Source organism: Lepidochelys olivacea (assembly GCF_965140295.1).
Source record: "Lepidochelys olivacea isolate rLepOli2 genome assembly, chromosome: 5".
In the NCBI taxonomy this organism is placed as follows: domain Eukaryota; kingdom Metazoa; phylum Chordata; order Testudines; family Cheloniidae; genus Lepidochelys; species Lepidochelys olivacea.
This window is the reverse complement of record NC_140415.1, coordinates 79,212,504-79,234,002: the sequence shown is the minus strand read 5'-3', so window position 1 is coordinate 79,234,002 and position 21,499 is coordinate 79,212,504. Positions and strand designations below refer to the sequence as shown.

At 41.2% G+C, this 21,499-nt stretch overlaps 1 long non-coding RNA gene across 1 annotated transcript; it reads left to right on the top strand.

Moving 5' to 3' along the window:
- The first annotated feature begins 179 nt into the window (after nt 1-179).
- On the top strand, nt 180-20,822 carry LOC311520341. The gene is made up of 4 exons (XR_014711557.1): nt 180-1,060; nt 1,787-1,900; nt 18,885-18,995; nt 19,086-20,822. It is a non-coding gene; the product is annotated as an uncharacterized lncRNA (long non-coding RNA).
- Nucleotides 20,823-21,499: the final 677 nt, after the last annotated feature.

Below are 21,499 nucleotides of genomic sequence, written 5' to 3'. Positions count from 1 at the left end.
AGACCGGCAGGAGGGGCGGGACGCGGACTCTAGCGCAGGAACAAGCCGAAGGAGAGCAGGGGGTGGGGAGAAGGGAAGGAAAAGGGCGGGGCACATGAGGCCACGCTCGCAGGTGGGCGGGGCCTGAATGACACGAGGAAGGAGGGGAAATGTGATTGGAGAAAGGAGGGAAACCTAGACGGTCTCAGGAGCCACCTCTTTTCCAAGACTGCCTTTTCTACTAGAAAGCGACAGGCCTCTCAGCCAATCAGCGCAGAGACCGGTGGACTTGAGAACAAGCCAATAAGAAGCGTTGGGTGACTCGCGAGATCGTGGATTCAACCGCTTCAACGAAACGCGGGGTCTGTACTATAAGCGGTTCCGGGGAGCGCGCCGCGCCGCACCGCACCCCGGCCCGGCCCGGCCCGGCCCCTGGAGCAGCCACCCGCCGGCGGCAGGCTGCGCTGCCCACGCCTTGCGGAGGAGCGTCTTTGCTGTGGGCGTCGTTCCCGTCAGCCCAGGCAGCTCTCTCTGATCGCTGCCGGGAGCGGCGGGCTGCGGGCACCCGCGTCCCGGCACCTGCCGTAGGAGACTCGCAGCTGTCCCGTGAAACACCTGCAGTGCCAGCCGCTGGGTTGCGAAGATCAGTTTGGAAACGTGATGGAAAATAAGAAGGGCCATTGGGGTGTGGAAGGAAGAACCGCCATGTTGGGTCTGGCCAATGGGCTTCCAGCTCAGTCGCCGCTTTTTGACTGGGGTCAGGGCCTGATGCCTCTCAGGGGATGAGCTGAACAGGGCAATTCGCAAGTGAGCATCCCCTGCCATCGAGTCCCAGCTTCTGGTAGTCCGGTTTAGGGGCATGGGATCGTTTCTCTGACCATCTTGGCTATTAGCTATTGATGGACCTGTCCTCCATGAATATACCTAAGCCTTTTTTTGAACCCAAGTTAGACTTTTGGCCCTCGCAACATTTCCTGGCCACCAGTTCCGCAGGTTGACTGTGTGTTGTGTGAAGTACTTCCTTGTGTTGGTTTAATCTGCTATTAACTTCATTCTGTGACCCCCTGTGTTATGTGACAGTGTAAGTAATACTTCCCTATCCACTTTCTCCATAGTGTTAATGATTTTATAGACCTCTGTTATATCCCCCCTTAGTCATCTCTTTTCTAAACTGAACAATGCAAAGTCTTTTTAATCTTTCCTCCAAAGGCAGTTGTTCTACCCCCCCCCCCAATCATTTTAGTTACCCCTCTCTGTACTTTTTCCAATTCTATCATAATTTTTTGAGATGTGTGCAATTCTGATCACCTAGTATTCAAGGTTCACGATTTATATAGTACATGATATTGTCAATATTATCTATCCCTTTCCTAATGATTTCCTAACACTTAAGTTGTTTAATGCTGCTGCACATTGAGCAGAGGTTTTCAGAGAACTAGCCACACTAACTTCAAGATCTTTTTTGAGTGGGAACACTGAATTTTGGCCCCTTCGTGTGAGGATTGTTTTCCAATGTGCATTACTTTGCATTTGTCAACATTGAATTTCATCTGCCATTTTGTTGCTAGTCACCTAGTTTTGTAAGCTCCCTTTTTTGTAAGTCTTCATGGTCCGTTTTGGACTTAACCATTTTAAATAATTTTGTATTGTTTGTCGACTTTGCCACCCTTTTATTTATGTCTCTTCATTGTGAAAACTGACCATTTATTCCTACCCTTTGTTTCCTTTTTTTTAAAAAAAAAAAAAACATTTACTGATGCATGAAAGGACCTTCCCTCTTATGCCATGATTGCTTATTTTACTTAAGAGCCTTTGGAGAGGGACCTTGTCAGAGGCCTTCAGAAAATCCACATACACTATATTCATTGGATCACCGTTGTCCACAAACTTGTTGAGCCTCTCAAAGCATTCTAATACATAGGTGAGTCATGATTTCCCTTTACAAAAGTGTTGACTCTTCCCCCAACAAATCATGTTCATATATGTGTCTGATAATTCTGTTCTTTACTATAGTTTCAACCAATCTGTCTGGTTCAGGTATACCAGCCTGTAATTGCCAGGATTGCTTCTGGAGCCTTTTTTAAAAATTGGCATTACAGTAGAAATTCTCCAGTCACCTGGTACAGAAGCTGATTTCAGTGATAAGCTACATACCCCAGTTAGTCTTGCAATTCCATATTTGAGTTCCTTCAGAACTCTTGGGAGAATACAGTCTTGTGTGGGTGACTTATTCCTGTAAAATTTATCAAAACCACCTGTATTGACACCTCAATCTTGGCAGCTCCTCAGATTTGTCTCCTAAAAAATGGCTCAGGTGTGGGAATCTTCCTCACATCCTCTGCAGTGAAGACTGATGCAAAGTATTTTAGCTTCTCCACAAGGGCTTTGTCTTCCTTGAATCAGCCCCACTAATTGTTTGGTATGCTTCCTGCTCCTGCTGTATTTTAAAAACAAAAAAAACCTGTTTGCTTGTATGTCTTTTGCTAGTTGGTCTTAATTCTTTTTTGGGCCTGTCTTTATACTTATACTTTTACACTTGACTTGCCAGAGTTTATGCTCCTGTTTTCTTTAGGAGGATTTGACTTCAGTTTTTAAAGGATGTCTTTCTCTATTTCTTTTACACTACTGTTTACTGAGAGTGTTAGTTGTTTGGCCCTCTTATTGTGGGGTATGGGGTCTTTTTTTGGGGGGGGGGGGAAGGGCGCGGGAAGTGTTGTCTCCTTTTTTAAACCAGTCTTGTGCTGTTGCAGAGTAGCAGCCGTGTTAGTCTGTATTCACAAAAAGAAAAGGAGTACTTGTGGCACCTTAGAGACTAACACATTTATTTGCTGAATTGGAATTAATTTGCAAACTGGATACAATTAACTTAGGCTGGAATAGGGACTGGGAGTGGATGGGTCATTACACAAAGTAAAACTATTTCCCCATGTTTATTCTCCCCCCCTCCCCCTCCCCCTCTCCCCCCCCACCCGTTCCTCAGATGTTCTTGTCAACTGCTGGAAATGGCCCACCTTGATTATCACTACAAAAGGTTCCTCCCTTCCCCACTCTCCTGCTGTTATTAGCTCATTTTAAGTGATCACTCTCCTTACAGTGTGTATGGTAACACCCATTGTTTCATGTTCTCTGTGTATATAAATCTCCCCACTGTATTTTCCACTGAATGCATCCGATGAAGTGAGTTGTAGCTCACGAAAGCTTATGCTCAAATAAATTTGTTGGCCTCTAAGGTGCCACAAGTACTCCTTTTCTTATGCTGTTGTGAGTTCTGAGTCATGAGTTTTGACCATGGAGTTTGATAATAGGGGACCCTTCACTTCTACTCTTGAAAATTTACATCAGAAATTGAAACTCATTAAGCAGGTTATAGAGGTATTTACATGGCAGGAAGGAAGGAATCCCCTCCCTTTAAATTTTTCCTCTATCAGTAATTTATTTGTGCCCTCAGCATTAGATCTGATACATAGTGCCTTCTCCAGTTAGGCAGCAGATGCTGGAAAGGTATATTTGTAAAATTAGCTCCTTTACATGGGGGCATTTGCCTCTTGCAGATGGCCTTCTGTGGAAATGTATTTCATTGGTCCATGGAGTGTTTAATTTATGGACCCCTTCTAAGGTTCCTCTCTCAGAAGCATCACATCTTTGCATCATCTCAGTCCAGCATCATGATGCTGTCAGAGGCCTTCTGCAGTTTACTGTGTACTTTTTCACCTTTAGTGTTTGTTCTGTCCTCCAATATCATAGTCCTTTCTGCCACCATTTCCACTCTCCACCATCAATTCCTCCATGCTCCCTGCCAACCTCCTTTCTACCCCTCAGCATTCCTTGTCCCATACTTTCTTACCTAAGACTTAATCCCACCCTGCCTTCATCCCATAACACGTGTATGTACGTGTTGATATTAAAATACCACCTAAACAGATACACAGAAATAGTGATATACACAAGTGAGGTGATTGAGGCAAATGTGTCCCTTCCCAACACACACATTGTCTTGTGTTTTAACTGCAAGCTCTTCCTGTTGTAGACTACTCCTTACTTTCTTTGTACAGTAAACATGGCAAAATGAAGCTGCAGTCCTGGTTGAAGCCTCTAGGTTCCGTTTTATAAATGGTATAAAAGAGATCACACCTGTGCAGATGAAAGAATTTTGCTCTTGGCTCTTTTCTTTTTTCTTCCCTCCCCCACACCTGCCCAGGTGGGAGGATAGAGCTTTGAACAGGTGAGGTAACTAATACCTGAGTCAATACCTTGACCTTCATGATTTTAGAGAAATAAAGGAAGGAAAAAATGAAAAACTCCTTGCATCTGCTGTGTTCCTCACCTGAAGGTGGAAAGTATAGTAATTGTTTTGAATGTTTGAGTATATATTGGTATTATAAAACTGAGTTTTAAGAGATGGATAAAATATTAGATGATGTAAATGAGATGGGGCAGTTGTCACATCTTCTTATTGCTTGCACAAAACCATAGTTTAGTGGAACACATGAGTATTCCCCATTTTCACCAGAAACCTTTAGAAATACAGAAGAAGTGCTCAAATATGAGGAGATAGAAGGAGCTGGTGCTTGCTGTATTACTTTAGATAGCATAAATTGGCCAAAGGTGTCCAACATTAAACAAGGGCCAGACTTTAGTGACAGAGGCCTCAACCTGCTTAGCGCCATGGCAACTACCCCATTAGAAATCCTTTTTATCTTTTATTAAAGATAATGAAATACAAAAAACAAAGCATTTGAAATGTAGAGTATTAAAATTAAAGCCTTATTGAACATCCCTTGTTCCCTCTCTCTTTAGCTGGAAAGAGTTTTTCCAGCAGAGAAACCCCCTGGTGTGAGAGCCTCAGATGGTAATAACTGTCCTGGGTCAAGTGACTGGTTCTTTGGGACTGGAGTAACCTAGAGTATTGTGATTTTTGAGTAAGGGACCATGTATCACAAAAGCAGGCTTACTTGGGTGACTAAATAGATAGGAGTACCTAAAGGGACTGTCTGACTCCAGGGTTAGGCTGTTATAATGCCAGAGTTCACACTTTGTATTTGGCTGGGGAAATACAATTTCATCAAAACAGCTCAGTACTTCAAGGGAGCATATGTACAGCTACAATGGCTGTACAGTCAGAGTTCTGTCCAAGACAAACTTTTGACTATAGACGTATGGGGAATTGGTCAGGCTTAGGGTTGACCAGCAGGCATCCACCCGAGTCCCTCAAATAAAATAAAGTTCTGTTGAAAAGAAAGGAACTAGTTCTGTCATGAGCAAATAAAGTTCTTGCTTCAGTCCAATTCTGAGTTTATTAGGCAGAATCTTTCCTCAAGTACATAAAATAGAGAAGATCACTTTAGATAAGCTATTACCAGCAGGAGAGTGGGGTGGGAGGAGGTATTTTTTCATGCTTTGTGTGTATAAAAAGATCTTCTACACTTTCCACAGTATGCATCCGATGAAGTGAGCTGTAGCTCACGAAAGCTTATGCTCAAATAAATTGGTTAGGCTCTAAGGTGCCACACAAGTACTCCTTTTCTTATAAAACTGAACAACATTCATGCATGCTTATCAAAGTGAAGCAAAGTGCTTCAAGTGTTAAATCACAGTCTGCCAATTATTGTGTTCATGGCTTTTCAATATTTTGAAAATATCTTGTGCATACAGTAAAATGGCAGTTTTTCAGTATAAAAAGTCCCTTAATTTTGCAAAGATTTTATTTTATAGAGTGTTTTACCAAAACGTTGACAAGCACCAGAAGTGTAATTCCCCACCAGGACCTTCAACTGCTAAGTTTCAGTATTCATTGTTTTGCACTGGGAAGTCTTCAGCTGCAGTTGCAAGAGGGTAATAGTGTCTTTGCTTCCGTAGCTTTTTTCAGATGCCATGTTAAAATACAGTATAATTGTTAAATATTTTATATTTCAATACTGCTTTTTGGAAGAGTCTCTAATGCATTTTGCTGTCAGCTAAATAAACATCTAATATAAAGGAACATTTATAACAGAAAATTAAACAGATTTTCACTTTGCATATATTCATACTCCTGTCACCTGCTTGATGTAATAGATACATACATTTCTTTCCTGATCATAAACCATGTATTTCAGGCTACTCTGCAGTGTTGTCATTTGCCTTTACAACAGCCATTATTCAACTTACAGCTTTGCTCCTTCCTGGTTTTGCTGACTCATCACAAGTTATGCTGTTGATCTTTCTGCTTATATCAAAGAAGAAGAATTCAAGAATTGGCATGAGTGCTGTGCAGATCAAGCTGTGTATTGTATTCTTCCTCACCACTCCCCTGGAAGGAGGATATTAAGTTTAACCTTTCACTCCATTACTGTGGATTTTGGTATTTTGCTTCCCCACCTACCTCTTGTTTCCCTATTGATTAAATCACGTGTAGTAACCACTAACCAAGCTTGGATTCTACTACAGAAAAGTAGTATGTGACAGGTACCACAAAAGTACATTAACAGGCCAACTGTCTTACATGCCAAACCTCACAGTATCCAACCATTCTTTCCACTGCTCTTCCTCAAAGATTCCACTCACAGGATCTCCTAATCATTCCCCAAACAGGTAATATGAACAGCCAGGCACTGACAGAAGTTCAGGAAAAAAACCAGAAACGTTACACTTTCCCAGCTGCTTATGGCCACCTCCATCTGCCTTCTTTCTGCTCCTAGTAAAGGTTCCCCAGCCTGAGGGATGGAGCAAATTGTTCCATAATTATGTTAAGGTGTGCTGAATACAGCTAGGAATTTTTTGTCAAATACAACAGGAGAGAAAAATGGGTGTAGGGAGAACCAATATTGAACTGGATTGCTAGGAATATCCCAACAGAATTCTTCCTCTGAACTACCAATTGTTTTTTCATTTAGCATGATCAAGAATATGTGGTGAGTCATTTTTTGTATTGCAGTAGCACTCAGAGACTCCAGGCCACAATGTGCTAGGCACTGTGCAAACCTAGGAATACACACTGCCTCTGCACTGAGGATATGAGATGGGGGGGAGGGAGGGCAAAGGAAGTTACATCCATAATGAGATAAATCTTGTTTTAGTAGGTTTGCGAGACTACTGTCTAATTCAGAGTATATTCAGATTCAGGGTTCTTCTAATTTGCTCATCCAACTGTAATTATACTATTATACTCACTTTTGAAGTCTTCTGAGGGAGCTTCTTAGGTTTCACAGGCTGTAAATCAGGATGGAATCTAGCCCCAAGAGTGAGTCCTGCTGCCAGTCTGCCTTCAAAGAGAAGAATCAACTCACTTTAATTATGTTAATGTCTACTCTAATAATTACCAAGAGCTTCTTTAAACTTCCTTCAGCTGTACAAGTTAGAATAGGTCTATTTTGTCTACTTACATTTAGTCTAAAAGAAATGCCAACCTAAAGGATCTAATTTCAGCACAGGCTGAAATTGTGGAAAAGCAGCATCACTTGCCCCATAACCTCAGCCGTGCAGAAGAACGCCATCCACAGCCTCAGAAACAACTCTGACATTATAATAAAAAAGGCTAACAAAGGAGGTGCTGTAGTCATCATGAATAGGTCGGAATATAAACAAGAGGCTGCTAGACAACTCTCTGACACCACATTCTACAGGCCATTACCCTCTGACCCCACTGAGGATTACCAAAAGAAACTACACGATCTGCTCAAGAAACTCCCTAAAGAAGCACGGGAACAAATCTACGCTGACACACCCCTAGAGCCCTGACCAGGAGTATTCTATCTGCTACCTGAAATCCATAACCCTCGGAATCCTGGACGCCACATCATCTCAGGCATTGGCACCCTGACAGTATGATTATCTGGCTATGCAGACTCTCTCCTCAGGCTCTATGCTACCAGCACTCCCAGCTATCTTCGAGACACCACTGACTTCCTGAAGAAACTACAATCCTTTGATGATCTTCCGGAAAATACCATCCTAGTCACTATGGATGTAGAAGCTCTCTACACAAACATTCCACACCAAGATGGACTACAGGCCATCAGGAATAGCATCCCTGATACCATCACGACAAACGTGGTGGCTGAACTTTGTGACTTTGTCCTCACCCACAACTATTTGAGATTTGGAGAGAATTTATACTTTCAAGTCAGCGGCACTGCTATGGGTACCCACATAGCCCCACCGTATGCCAACATTTTTATGGCTGTCTTAGAACAATGCTTCCTCAGCTCTCGTCCCTTACACCCGTACTCTACTTGTGCTACACTGACGACATCTTCATTATCTGGACCCATGGGAAGGAGGCCCTTGAGGAATTCCACCAAGATTTCAACAATTTCCAGCCCACCATCAGCTCCTGGACCAGTCCAAACAAGAGGTCCATTTCCTAGACACTACAGTGCTAATAAGCGATGGTCACATAAACACGACCCTACAATGGAAACCTACTGACTGCTATACTTACCTACATGCCTCCAGCTTTCATCCAGACCACATCACACAATCCATTGTCTACAGCCAAGCTCTAAGATACAACCTTAAAACTACAATACCCACCTGGTGAAGTGAAGAAACAGATTGACAGAGCCAGAAGGGTACCCAGAAGTCACCTACTACAAGACAGGCCCAACAAAGAAAATAACAGAACGCCAGTAACTGTCACTGACAGCCCCCAACTAAAACCTCCCCAGTGCATCAAGGATCTACAACCTATCCTGAAGGACAGCCCTCTCTCTCACAGACCTTGGGGGACAGGCCAGTCCTCGCTCAGAGACAGCCTCCCAACCTGAAGCAAACACTCATCAGCAACTATACACCACACAACAAAAACACCAACCCAGGAACCAAACCCTGCAACAAACCCCGGTGCCAACTCTGTCCACATATCTATTTAAGGGACACCATCATAGGACCTAACCACATCGGCCATACCTTCGGGGCTTGTTCACCTACACATCTACCAATGTGATATATGCCATCATGTGCTAGCAATGCCCCTCTGCCATGTACATTGGCCAAACCAGACAGTCCCTATGCAAAAGAATAAATGGACACACATCTGACATCAGGAATCATAACATTTGAAAACCAGTAGGAGAACACTTCAATCTCCCTAGCCACTCAATAACAGACCTAAAAGTGGCAATTCTTCAACAAAAAAAACTTCAAAAACAGACTCCAAGGTGAAACTGCAGAACTGGAATTAATTTGCAAACTGGACACCATCAGATTAGGCCTGAATAAAGACTGGGAGTAGTTGGGTCATTACAAAACCTAAACTTAATTTCCCCAATGCTAATTTCCCCCTACTGTTACTCACACCTTCTTGTCAACTGTCTGAAATTGGCCACTCTCATTACCACTTCAAAAGTTATTTTTCCTCCCTTGGTATCCTGCTGTCAATTGAATTGTCTCGTTAGACTAACCTCACACTTGGTAAGGCAATTCACATCTTTTCATGTATTTATACCTGCTCCTGTATTTTCCACTCCATGCATCTGATGAAGTGGGATCTAGCTCATGAAGGCTTATGCCCAAGTCAATTTGTTAGTCTCTAAGGTGCCACAAGGTCACCTCGTTTCTTTTCAAGAAATCCATGATTTTCAAACATGAATGTTCAAGATGATTTCAGGAAGCATGTTCCATGAAGACTCAGGGCCCTATCCAGTCTAGAATCATGGAACCTGTCTTCAACCCAGGACTTTGCAGAAAAGGTCTCACTCCACCTAGCAACAGGAGCCTCTTAGAGTGCCAGGCAGAGCATGAGGAATGAGATTATAATTTCGCTGCTCCCTTAAATAAAGAGAATGAGGTTAATTCTATAAAACCTGCTTTTTAAAATTTCTGTATTCTGTGTTGTTGCTGCTGCTATTTAAATTTGTCACAACATTTGAGGATGATGTTTTGCAGTGAAGGATATTTCCACAGAACCCAGATGCATATTCTCCTTCATTCACAATAAGCAAGATCATAATATTTTCAGTATAATGTTAAACAGAGGGGACGATGAGCACTGTGACAAGGCCAAGGACATACTTTTGAATTGTTTCTCCATGAAAAACTTTGAGTTTGTAATCTATAAATGGTAGCAGCTGCTATTTAACAAATTGGAAAAAAGATGAGTGTTGTGAGCTTTTACAAATTGGTTGCTATATGTGAATTTATAGAGAAATCAATACAGATTTTTCTCTTTTAGGAGTTATTTTAAATGAAACTTTTAGACAATGTTCCTCTGCAACTATCTAGGGACAAAATTTCACTTTGTTTCATAAGGTCACCTGGGTGTAAATGAGAAAGGATTTTAGTCCTATGTGATCAAATGAAGCATAGGAATAGTGTACGTATACCTGTACTATTTTTCCCCCTTGGCTTTCTGAGGACTAATATATTGCTGCCTGGAGGAATCACTGCATGCATTCTATTTTCATCTGAAAAAGAGATGGTTTTCCCTTTAGTGAATTTCCATGGATGAACTCCCCATTCTGCTAAGAAAGTTGGTAAGATTTATTATAATTCTTTTGTACTCATTGGAATCCCACCTTAAGAAATACTAACAAAAATATATCTTGGACTCATTTATAAAGGTTGCTGAGCAAAACCAACTTCCATCAAAGTCAGCGGGAGCTGCAAGCACTCAGCATCTGTGTTAATCAGGCCCCTGGCCTTTTTAAAACAGTCCTACTCCGCATTTCAGAGCTACTCCATTATTTATCTAATGGAGTTGCAGAGTCCAACAAAGATTCAGTAGACTCATATACTCAGACTTCAAGGTCAGAAGGGACCATCATGATCATCTAGTCTGACCTCCTGCACATTGCAGGCCACAGAACCTCACTCACCCACTCTTGTAATAGACCCAGAGCCTCTGCATTACTGAAGTGCTCAGTTCATGATATAAAGACGTCAAGTTATAGAGAATCCACCATTTACACTAGTTTAAACCTTCAAGTGACCCATAATGCAGAGGAAGGTAAAAGTAGCTTTTTACTGAAGTTGGCATAGATCTTAAATGAATCAGGTTACTACATATTTACAAGCTATATTCCACAAACAAGTGTACATCTTTTGCCATATTACCACTATTTTTGTAAAATAAAGTAGTAGTTAAATAGAATATTGTGAAGTTTACATAATAAAATAGGAAATGTCCCTAATATCCAGTATTGATATTGTACATTATGAAACCAACAACTGAAGAATTCTCTACTGTATTCTGACACTTGACACACAAATGATTTACTCTTTTCAGACTACTGCATTTAAATTGGCCATATGTTCATTTTTCTCTTCTGTTTTTCCACAGAGCACAAGCATGTTCTACCATGCAATTTAAGAGAGGAGGACATGTCTTCAAAGTTTTTTAGTTTTTGAAATAAGTCCAAAACTCCATTTCTTCCCCAGGCTGCATAACAAATCACTAAGAGAAGGAGACTTCCACTTTCTTTATATAGCATGATTCCCAGCTAGAATTAACATCCTTACAATGATTGTGGTTCTTTAGGTGCCTTTTCAGTATTGTCTATTCCAAAGATAAACTCCTCCAGAAAGAACTTAATATTTTTTAATCCAACTATACTTTTAGTAATATTTTCTACCAGTAGTTCTATATTTTGGGGCATTCTCACTGCACTTTCTCCAGTGCTACTTGTATGACACTAATTTCATGGGCCACAGCCTTTCAGTCATATACTTAGACTCTCTGTAAAAGTGTATATGGTGTTTCCATCAAGTTGCAGGCAGTGCACTGCTCCTAATAGATATTATTTCATTCCATTCTCTCTCTTCCATTTGGAAGGCAAAAGATTTCTAATTTATTTTGATAGCACCTGTTAATATATACAAGTTTACATAATTTGAATAATACTCTACCTATAGGTTTCAGTGGTAGCCGTGTTAGTCTGTATCAGCAAAAAAAAACAAGGAGTCCTTGCGGCACCTTAGAGACTAACAAATTTATTTGGGCATAAGCTTTCATGAGCTAGAACCCACTTCATCAGATGTATGAAGTAAAAGATACAGGAGCAGGTATAAATACATAAAAGGATGTGGGTTGCATTACCATATGTTAGGTCAGTCTAATGAGATAAATGAATTAACAGCAGGATACCCAGGGAGGAGAAATAACTTTTGAAGTGGTAAGAGAGTGGCCCATTACAGACAGTTGACAAGGTGGTATGAATAACAGTAGGGAGAAATTAGTATTAGGGAAATTAAGTTTAAGTTTTGTAATGACCCAACCACTCCCAGTCTTTATTAAGAGTCCAGAAACAAAATTCTCAGTTATTCCACTGGATATTTGTCTTACCATTTTCCCCAGCAAAACTAACAATTGGAACTATAAGTATTAGGGGAAGTTATGAAGTCTTTTCCTCTTTCAGTTTATTATCCATTTTCAAATAGATTACTGTTGTGTTCTGTACCACTTTCTAGTAAAGTCTTTTACCTGTCATTTAAATGTTTTGTTTAAACACATTAAGTTCAGTAATTAGAACAAGTGGAGTTAACTTGTGTGTCTAATTTTAAAAAATTAAAGTCCATATACCCAACAGTGTCATAATTTAAAAATGCTGTCTACAGATATATTCTTTACATTCACCACAAAAAGTGAAGAAGAACTGGACAATCTCTTTTTCCATCTTAATATTCTGAGTTCTCCTTTTAAGCTAATAAATGATATATGAAAAATGCTGGTTTATCTAATTTTGCCTGCCATTCTACTTTCACTCATTAAGTTCTCTCCCTATTTTTAGAAGTAATCTACATTACTATTAATTTCTAATTTTTTTTTTTGCATTTTTGCTATATGCTCCCTGGCAATTTGACTCAGACTCCAGTAGGAACCACCCAGCAGACAGATAGTAACACCCATAAATTATAAATTAACTTGTAAACTGAACAGATGCATAATTGAAGAAAATGAAAAAACATGGAATTCTATTATACACTTTTTATATATTTCAATCAGAGTAGAACTTTACTTGATAAAAGGCTAGGAATTGTGAGATAGGTAAATATTCTTACGCTGGAAGATGGTAGTGGCAGCCATCAAGCAGGTCTTTGATCTACAGACAATCACAGACCTGGTTAAAGCAGGTAGGTGTGTTAAACACCCATCTTTCTGACTAAATGGAAGGAGAAATTACGCCCATTTCATATAGCAATAGCTGGAAACAACAGGAAGTCACCACCCAAGGAAGCGTTGCATGGCAAGGCCTGATCAGAAGGTAAGACATGTAGGTTGAGGTGTTCCCCAGTTGCAAACACAGGAACTAGGAGATTGTTTAACAAGCTGTGTGTTGGAGAGAGAAAGCTAGCAGACAGCAAGAGAAGCAGTCAGAATCAAAGTTTGAGGCCAAATATTATCACTACGGGCCACAAACATTACCCAGACACCTGCCCACTAAATCAACAACCAAAATTAGAACAAAATGTTGCAGCCCTCAAGAGGCTAAACTATTGCATGCCACAGACAGAGAATAGGAGGGCCCAAGGTGCACCACTGCCCAAGGTCCCCGCAATGAGAGGGAACTGATTAATTAAGATACTTGCCAGGTGATCCTGATAAGTTGTGAGCATATCCCTGGAAGGGAGAAGAGACATAAAGCACTAAGGTGCTAACTAGAAATAGTGAACAAGGACATTGCCTATTGTTTGTTTCTGCTGTATTCAGGAAGCAGGCCTTTGTGTATATTCTTTATAAATAAAAAGAATTGCACTAAAGAATTTATCTTACTTGTATCATCCATTTCTTTTCCTAACAGAAACAATCCCTCAAGACCTCAAATATTGGCTAACTGCTCATACCAAAAGGGGTCTGTGATGGATTCCCTAGGGTGCAACCTGGAACTGGGGTACTTCTGAGTCCTCTGTCCCTCCAACCTCGGCTTCCTCTCACACTGTGATGCTGTTGCTAAGCCACAAACCTCTGTTAGGTACTGTACTGTTAGGTACTGTACTTAGACATCCACAGGCAGGACACACTTAGCTGAGTAACAGGAATGCTTTTGCCAGCCACTCATGAACCAACAATAGATAGGCTCCAGCCAATTCCCGCAGCTCCCCAACATAGGAACCAAGGGCTGTACCTTCTTGCCCTGGTCAGAATCTTGACCAGTGTAAATTTATTACCCAGTCCGCCACTTCTACAAAGGAAAGTGGACCTGCACCAGCCCTTGCAACATGAGCAGATTTCACAAGCATTTCAACCAAAGCACAAGGTTTCAGGTAAAATATAAAACAGATTTATTAACTACAGAAAGATAGATTTTAAGTGACTATAAGCAATAAGCATACAGATCAAAGTTGGTTACCTAAGAAATCAAACTAAAATTGCAATTCAAGTTCTATAAAGTGGACAGGATTTGAATCAAGCAGTGTTTCACACTGATAGATAATACAAGCAGGTTACAGATCTTCCATACACAGGCTGGGACTCACCTTCAGCCTGGGACCACCTCCCCAGTTCAGTCTTTGTTCAATGTCACTTCCCCTCTTTTATAGCTTCTTCCAGCTTGCTAGAAAGAGCCTTTGCTATGACATGGGTCAAGCAGTATTTTTGAATTACTGCATTTTCACTAAAGGATTCTTAAATGTAATCCTGTGTATCTGTCCTTTGTCTTTCATCAAAATCATACACTTCCCTCACATCCACTTCAGCCTTAGATACTGAGATGTACAAATAGCATAGCATAATACATCTGGTGAGATCCTGGACCTATTGAAACCAATGGAAATTTGCCATTGTCTTCAGTAGGAACAGGATTTCACCTTAAGGGTATGTTTGATTGCACCTGGGTATGTCTGACATACCCTTTAGAGCAGGGTTGGGCAAACTTTCTGGCCCAAGGGCCACATCGGGGTTGTGCAACCATATGGAGGGCTGCGTAGGGAAGGCTGTGCCTCCCCAAAGAGCCTGGCCACCGCCCCCTATCCACCCCCTCCCACTTCCCGCCCCCCTCACAACCCCTGACCCATCCAACCCTCCCGCTCCTTGACCCCTGACTGCCCCCTCCTAGGACCCCCCATCCCTAACCCGCCCCCTGGAACCCCACTCCTGTCCTCTGACTGCCAAGACCCCTATCCACACCCCCATCCCTAACTGCCCCCTGGAACCCTACTCCCATCCAATTCCCCCTGCTCCCCTTCCCCTGACTGCCCCCCCCCAACCTCTGCTCCATCCAACGGCTCCCTGTCCACCCCTCAGAACCTTCTGCTCCTTATCCAAACCCCCCCACACACTCTCCGCCCCTTACCATGCTGGAGCCAGCCATGCTGCAGTGCGGCGGTGTGGCTGTGAGGGACGGGGGACAGTGGGGAAGGGCCCAGGGGCTAGCCTCCCGAGCCGGGAGTTCAGGGGCCAGGAAGGACAGGTCTGCGGGCCAAATGTGGCCCTTGGGCCATAGTTTGCTCACCTCTGCTTTAGAGTCTAAAGTCCAAATCATGGTTCAATTGCCATTCAATGAGACAAGAACTAGGCCCTTAATGAGAGAAAGATACATTTTGATACATGTAGTGCTAGAGTAGATGGCTCGAGTAATCTAGGTAAACACAACACAAATCGTCTGAAAATGAATTACCTTCTTACTAAATAGTAGTTCTAGTAAAAAAAAAATGTCTTTTTTTTTAAAAAATGAAGAAAAGACAGGAAAGAAAATGAGGTTTGGTTGTTTGGGGTTTTTTGCAAAATCCTTCCTCCCCTATTTTTTGATTAGTTCTAATAATTTTTGTTATTATAAATAACAGCACTGAACAGGAAACACTTTTCTCATCCTGTGAGAGGTTTTGTTTTTTTTTCATCCCCCAGAAAGTTCTTGTTGTGAATCAGGGCAGAGAGTAGTAACATCCATTTTTTGACAATGAAAAATCTGGAAAAAATTCACTTAGTCAATTCAATGTTTTGGTCATTAAAAAACCTCACACATTTATGTATATTAGAGACAGCACACCATTTTTTTGTCACACCATGGCTCAACATTTCTCCCTGTGGCATTGGAGGATGGCTGGAGTAAATCACTCTTACTCTAGAAGTTTAATTCTTAACATTGGTTTATTTACAGTATTTACAGGGTAGATCCCAAGAATGGCCGAAGAGGTTTCTTTAGACATTAGAGAAAATGTATTTGTTATTTTATTAACTCTCCTGGAATATTATCTCTTTATATACAAGCTACCAGCCACCATCCCTAACCCACTCTGGGCCTATCCTCTCCTCAAAACAGAAATAAACACAAGAGTGCTCTTAGAAAGAGAAGAGGAAGAAGAAACCTTCTCCCTTTGCTACATACAACACTTCTGCAGCTTGCTTTTCTACCACTGGAAGACGTTTTTAAAGGTCACAGTCTGCCCTTAATTGGACTCAGTTGTCTATAATTAACCTGTGGTAACCTCTTTCAGTTCACAGGAAAAAGGGCTTTAACCATTCTATACTCCAAAGATGTGTAAATGAACACTGTACTTTCAATAAAATAGTTTCAAAACATGTACAATGTGCTTACGATTAAAGGGAAAAGTTTGCCACTTGGGTGCTACATCTTGGTTTGTCAGCCAGTTAGTGGGTTTTCAAGAAGTGCAGGATACATCTTTTCATTATATATGTGCACAGCAGGTAGCATAATGGGACCCTGATCTCTACTGGACATCTAGACTCTATGACAATACAAATAATAACCAACAATAATAACAAAGGGATCCCGCATACAGTTTAAGAAGGGATGCATCACCTGTTTGTGGCATTGTTTGCCCCTGTATTATCACAATAGATTAGTGGATGCTCGTCAGTGTTATAGATATTTAACTAGTTAAAATTCATGGCCACTGCCACCTTAAACTTAAAGTAAGTTTCACTGGGTCAGAGTTTGTATTTATATCTCATGGAACACCATAATTTCAATGGAACTGGATAGCTGCTAGTGAAGACAGGCTCTGCCCCACTAAATTATATTGGAACCACTTTGGTGTAGGGAAGGTGTTTTATCTATATTTCATAAAGCACAGTGTAGATTTTCAGAGCTATGTAATAAATAATAAATAGTAATAATAATAGCAGCAATGAGGAACATACATTCTTCCTAATAAGGAATGAATACGGTAAAGAAAGGAGGCCCAGGGCGGAAAAGTTATCCAGCTAAAATTTATTAAATCAGTGAGATTGCATAAGTGGAAGACTTAATTACTTTTCCTGCTTGATAGGTCTCATGCATGGAATACTGGGCACAGTGCGGCACAAACCAAGTTCATTCTCGGTAGAATTCATCGGGTCAGTTCTAATCTTTTCCCAGAAGCTCTCTCCACCTCAAGTGTCAAAGTGGACTTTCTTTGGAAACACCAGAAGGAAAGTGTCTTTATTCTTTGTGTCTTCTCTGCAATTTTTAATGATATTCAATTTAACTATGTGAAATAGCTCTGGCATTATCTTGGTAGTGAGGAAAGAACATAAATCAGCATACAAGTTGCATTGTACTAATACTCAGATAACAACATCCCTCTGAGGTAGGTAAGAATTATTATCCCGGTTTTACTGATAATGAAACTGAGGCACCGAGGTGAAGTGACTTGTCCAATATCATGGAGGAAGTCTGTGGCAGAGCCAGGATTAGAATTCTTATCTCCTGACTCCCAGTACTGATTTTTTTAAAATATCACCTTAATTGCAAAGCAGGTGCCTGAAAAACCTTATGCCCTAAGCCAAACTCCTTCAATGAGTTCTCCTCAACTTTCTCTTTTCAGTGGGGGTCCCTCAGTACTCTATCCTTGGGCCTCTCCTCTTCTCTGCACCCTATGTCTGTGTGAACTCAGTCATTAAAATTGCATTTGTTACATTTATGCATCTTTAGTTTGATGACTCACAAAACTGCCTCCTCTACTATGGACATCTTTCTCTCCATCCAAACTAAAATCTCAGTCTGCCTTTCTGATTCTAACTCCAGCTTTGACCTGGACCCCTCTTTCAACTCACACATCCAGATCACATCTAAATCTTGCCATGTCTTCCTGCACAACATCTGCAAGATCTGGCTACGTTGCCCAAACTGCTGAAACTCTTGTCCAAGCTCTGATAATCTTGAACCTGGCTACTATAATCTCCTCCCCTCTGCCATCATAGCCTGCACCTCTGTCAAGGCCATTCAAATTGCTGCTATTGAAATCAACTTTCTGGCTCATTGTACTGTGTCACCCTCCAAGTTCCTCCACTAATTCTTCATCTTCCACTGAATCAAACACAAGCTTCCTGTCCTTACTTTTAACACCTTTCATAACCTAGCTTTTCACTACTCATCCAGCCTTTTATCTTATCATTTGGTCAACTCCCACCTTTAGATGCCAGCCTCAAACAGCTACTTCTCCAACAAGCTCTTTCACACTTATTCCCATACCACTCTTTACAAATGGGAAAAGCTCCCAGTCATAATCTTTAAAGCCACAAGTTTAACCTCCTTCAGGTCTCTCTTCAAGTGTCAGCTCTTCCATAACTCATACAGAAAACTGCACCCAGACAATGGCTAGGCAGAGAAGAGTTGTGATAACTACTCCAGATTGGTGAATAACTGTGCACATCCTATTACTTTTTGTCACTCTGTCTCTCCTACCTTCCTCAACCCACCTGTTATATTTTCTCTTTTCTATCTGCTTGCACAGGACCTAGCACAATGGGGCCCCTACCTGGTTGGTCTGTATGTCCTACTGCAATATAATGTTAAATAATAATATTTACATACAGGGTAAGTGTCCATCTACCTATCTGTTTTGCATGTTGAAATGCCTAATTGTGTACACAAATGGAGGGTCTGAAATAGCTTGCAAAAGCTGATGGTGCAGTATAGACAGACAGTTTCAGAAATTTTGGCCCTTAGTATGTTTATTTTTTACCCACTGCATAGAATTTTAAATAGTGATTTCTTTCTGTTAAAGAAAAGCCAATTGTTTTATTACCATACTTTCTGTTGTGCTTCCAGGTACCTTCATTTTAATCTGCCTTGTTACACCGAGGCAGCTTTGAGAGACGTCAAAGTGCACCAAGCCTCAGCACACCACAGTGAATCCTCAAAAACACCATGGGAAACATTGTAAGAGAAACATCAAAAAGCATCACTAATCACTGACGGGCACTGGTTTTCAAATGTCTATGACTCATCCACTTTTTTTTCTTTTTACAGTGGAAAACGGGACAAAACCCACAAAAGGACAGCACTCTTGGGTGATGCTATAATTGAGCTGGTGTGATTTCCTCCACTGGTAGTGCAATGAGCTGCCGTGTGGAAATCTTGAGTTTGAGATCTGTCTTCCTAATCAGAATTCCCATGGCCACGGAGAATAAGCCCATCAAAGGCTGGCATTTTGAACTCCTGGAGGAGGGTCAGTGCATACTGCCTTCAGGCAAATCCAACCTTCCTACCTTTTTCTCTGTGGATGTGGAGAGCCTTCAATGGACTGAAACCTCTCAGTTCTGCCCCACAAGTGATTCAGGATGCTGGGAATCTGTAACAGGGGTCTGAACCCTTCTGTGGTCAGTTGGCTCTAACTCCCCAGGGCACTCAGTGCAGACATGTACCGAAGCTCTCTGGAGCAGGCAGGGCAGGAAGCTTCACCGCTATACAGATCTGCTTTGTTCCCTTTGAACAGAGGGAGCACGGGGGCTGTTGAGCCTACTCTAGCCCTAAAGAATACAATATTGACCGTGGAGCAGCTTTATTCCCACTCCACAACCTGGAGGAAGGGGTAAGGTTTTTCACCCCTGCCACTCTTGTCCCACTGAGTTCCAGTGGCACTCCGATAAGTTAGAATGGGCACAGGATTTTGGCCTATGTTCACCTTTTAGCAGCAACAAGTCTGCAGACAACCTCAGATAGTCACAGTGGCAAGGAAAGCAAGATATTTAAAAAGGGAAATTAACATCCTGGCTAGAAGAGCAAAATTCACCCACCCTCTGGACTAGTTCCTTCAATTATACATTTCATTGTAACAGGCATTAAAAAAAACAAAACACAAAGACAAAACTATGCATATTTCATATATTAGGCCCAACATGAACAAGGTCAGTTTATATTGGCAAAAATTCAGACCTTCTGGAGGAAAAGTATATATTTAGCCACAAAATGTTTAGGATTTGTAATGAAAATGTGTACAAAATAGTATCTCTACAACCCACAGCTGGTAGGAAGGTCCCACATGGATGCTTTGGGATATGGTATTGGTGACATAGCACTCTTCCCTCCGAGTCAGTACTGAACCAAGGCTCCTGCAAAATACTGGGGGGAATATGCTGCTGGAGGTACAATTCGTTGGATGGTATGTAAAACAAGTGAAGCTCACTTGTGGTCAGTAAAGGTAGATCTGGTAGTAAATTTCCACCAAAGTTTCACTTTGATGAAAGTCAGAGAAGTTTTTCACAAACATTTGTATTTAAAATATTTTCCTTTTCCCAACCATCTCTAAAGATATAGGACGGGACTGTAACTCTGGTGGGCTACTTAAATTCAAGTTTGCTTAAGTACATTATGCCTAACTGAAAGTATCTCTGTGGTTTTAAATGGATAAGGTATTCCTTTCACATCCTAAGCTGCTTTATAGTGTTTCTGTGTATTGTTGAACAGTTGCCAAGTTTTACCCCAGATATAGATGCACTGCAGATCCTGCATGTAAACTGTGTATTAGTTCATAATGCACTTTTGGATCCTTAAAAATGTAAAAGTGCTATGTGTAAATCTATTAGAAAAGGCTAGTACACATGAAGTGTGTATTTTAAGCTCTGTTCTATGCCCGTGCCCACTTTCAGAGGGGGTTGAGGACAACCTGTGCTTTAATGCTTTGTGGCTCCTGCTGCAAATACAGGCACAAACACAGATGTTACATTGTTTTAAAAATAATATGTATTGAAAACTGATGGAAAATGATTAACTGTTTTTCCTTGAAATTCTTAGTTGTTTTTCCAATTTGATTAAATTTGGAGTGTTCTTCTATCATTAAGCATTTAGGCATGGTTAAGAACTGTGTGCAAAATGCCTTATGAATTCATAGTATTGTCAATATTTTAAACAAGTAGAATATATGTTAAATATTTGTACAATTATTTCCCAATCCAAGTCCCATTGAATACAAGGAAAAGACTCCTATTGATTTCAGTGGGAGCTGGATTCAGGTCCTTAGTCCCTTGTCCTTGCTATGGGGCCAATTCTACAGGGTGCTGAGAACCCATTGGGAGGTGCTGGAGTGACTTCAACTTCCAATTCCAGCCCAGGCTTGATGACCAGTCTCTTTCACCTGGAAAGAGATCCATCCAGTAAGATGGTGGTCACAGCATGTCAGAGGATGGCAAAAGATATGAAAATCATCATGAGAGCTCCAAAAGGGGCCTGGGGACTATCCCATGCAGGCAAAAAAGTACAATTCCAAACCACTACAATACAAATAATACTTATCACATCTTCAAATTGCTTTATAAACACTAACATTCCCAGGTGACAGGTAAATAAATATTTTTATTATCTCCATATTAAAGCTGGTCGAAAGCAGACAGGTTAAAGCACACATTTTCACAAGCGGGCTCTAATTTTTGGGTGCCTCAGTCTTT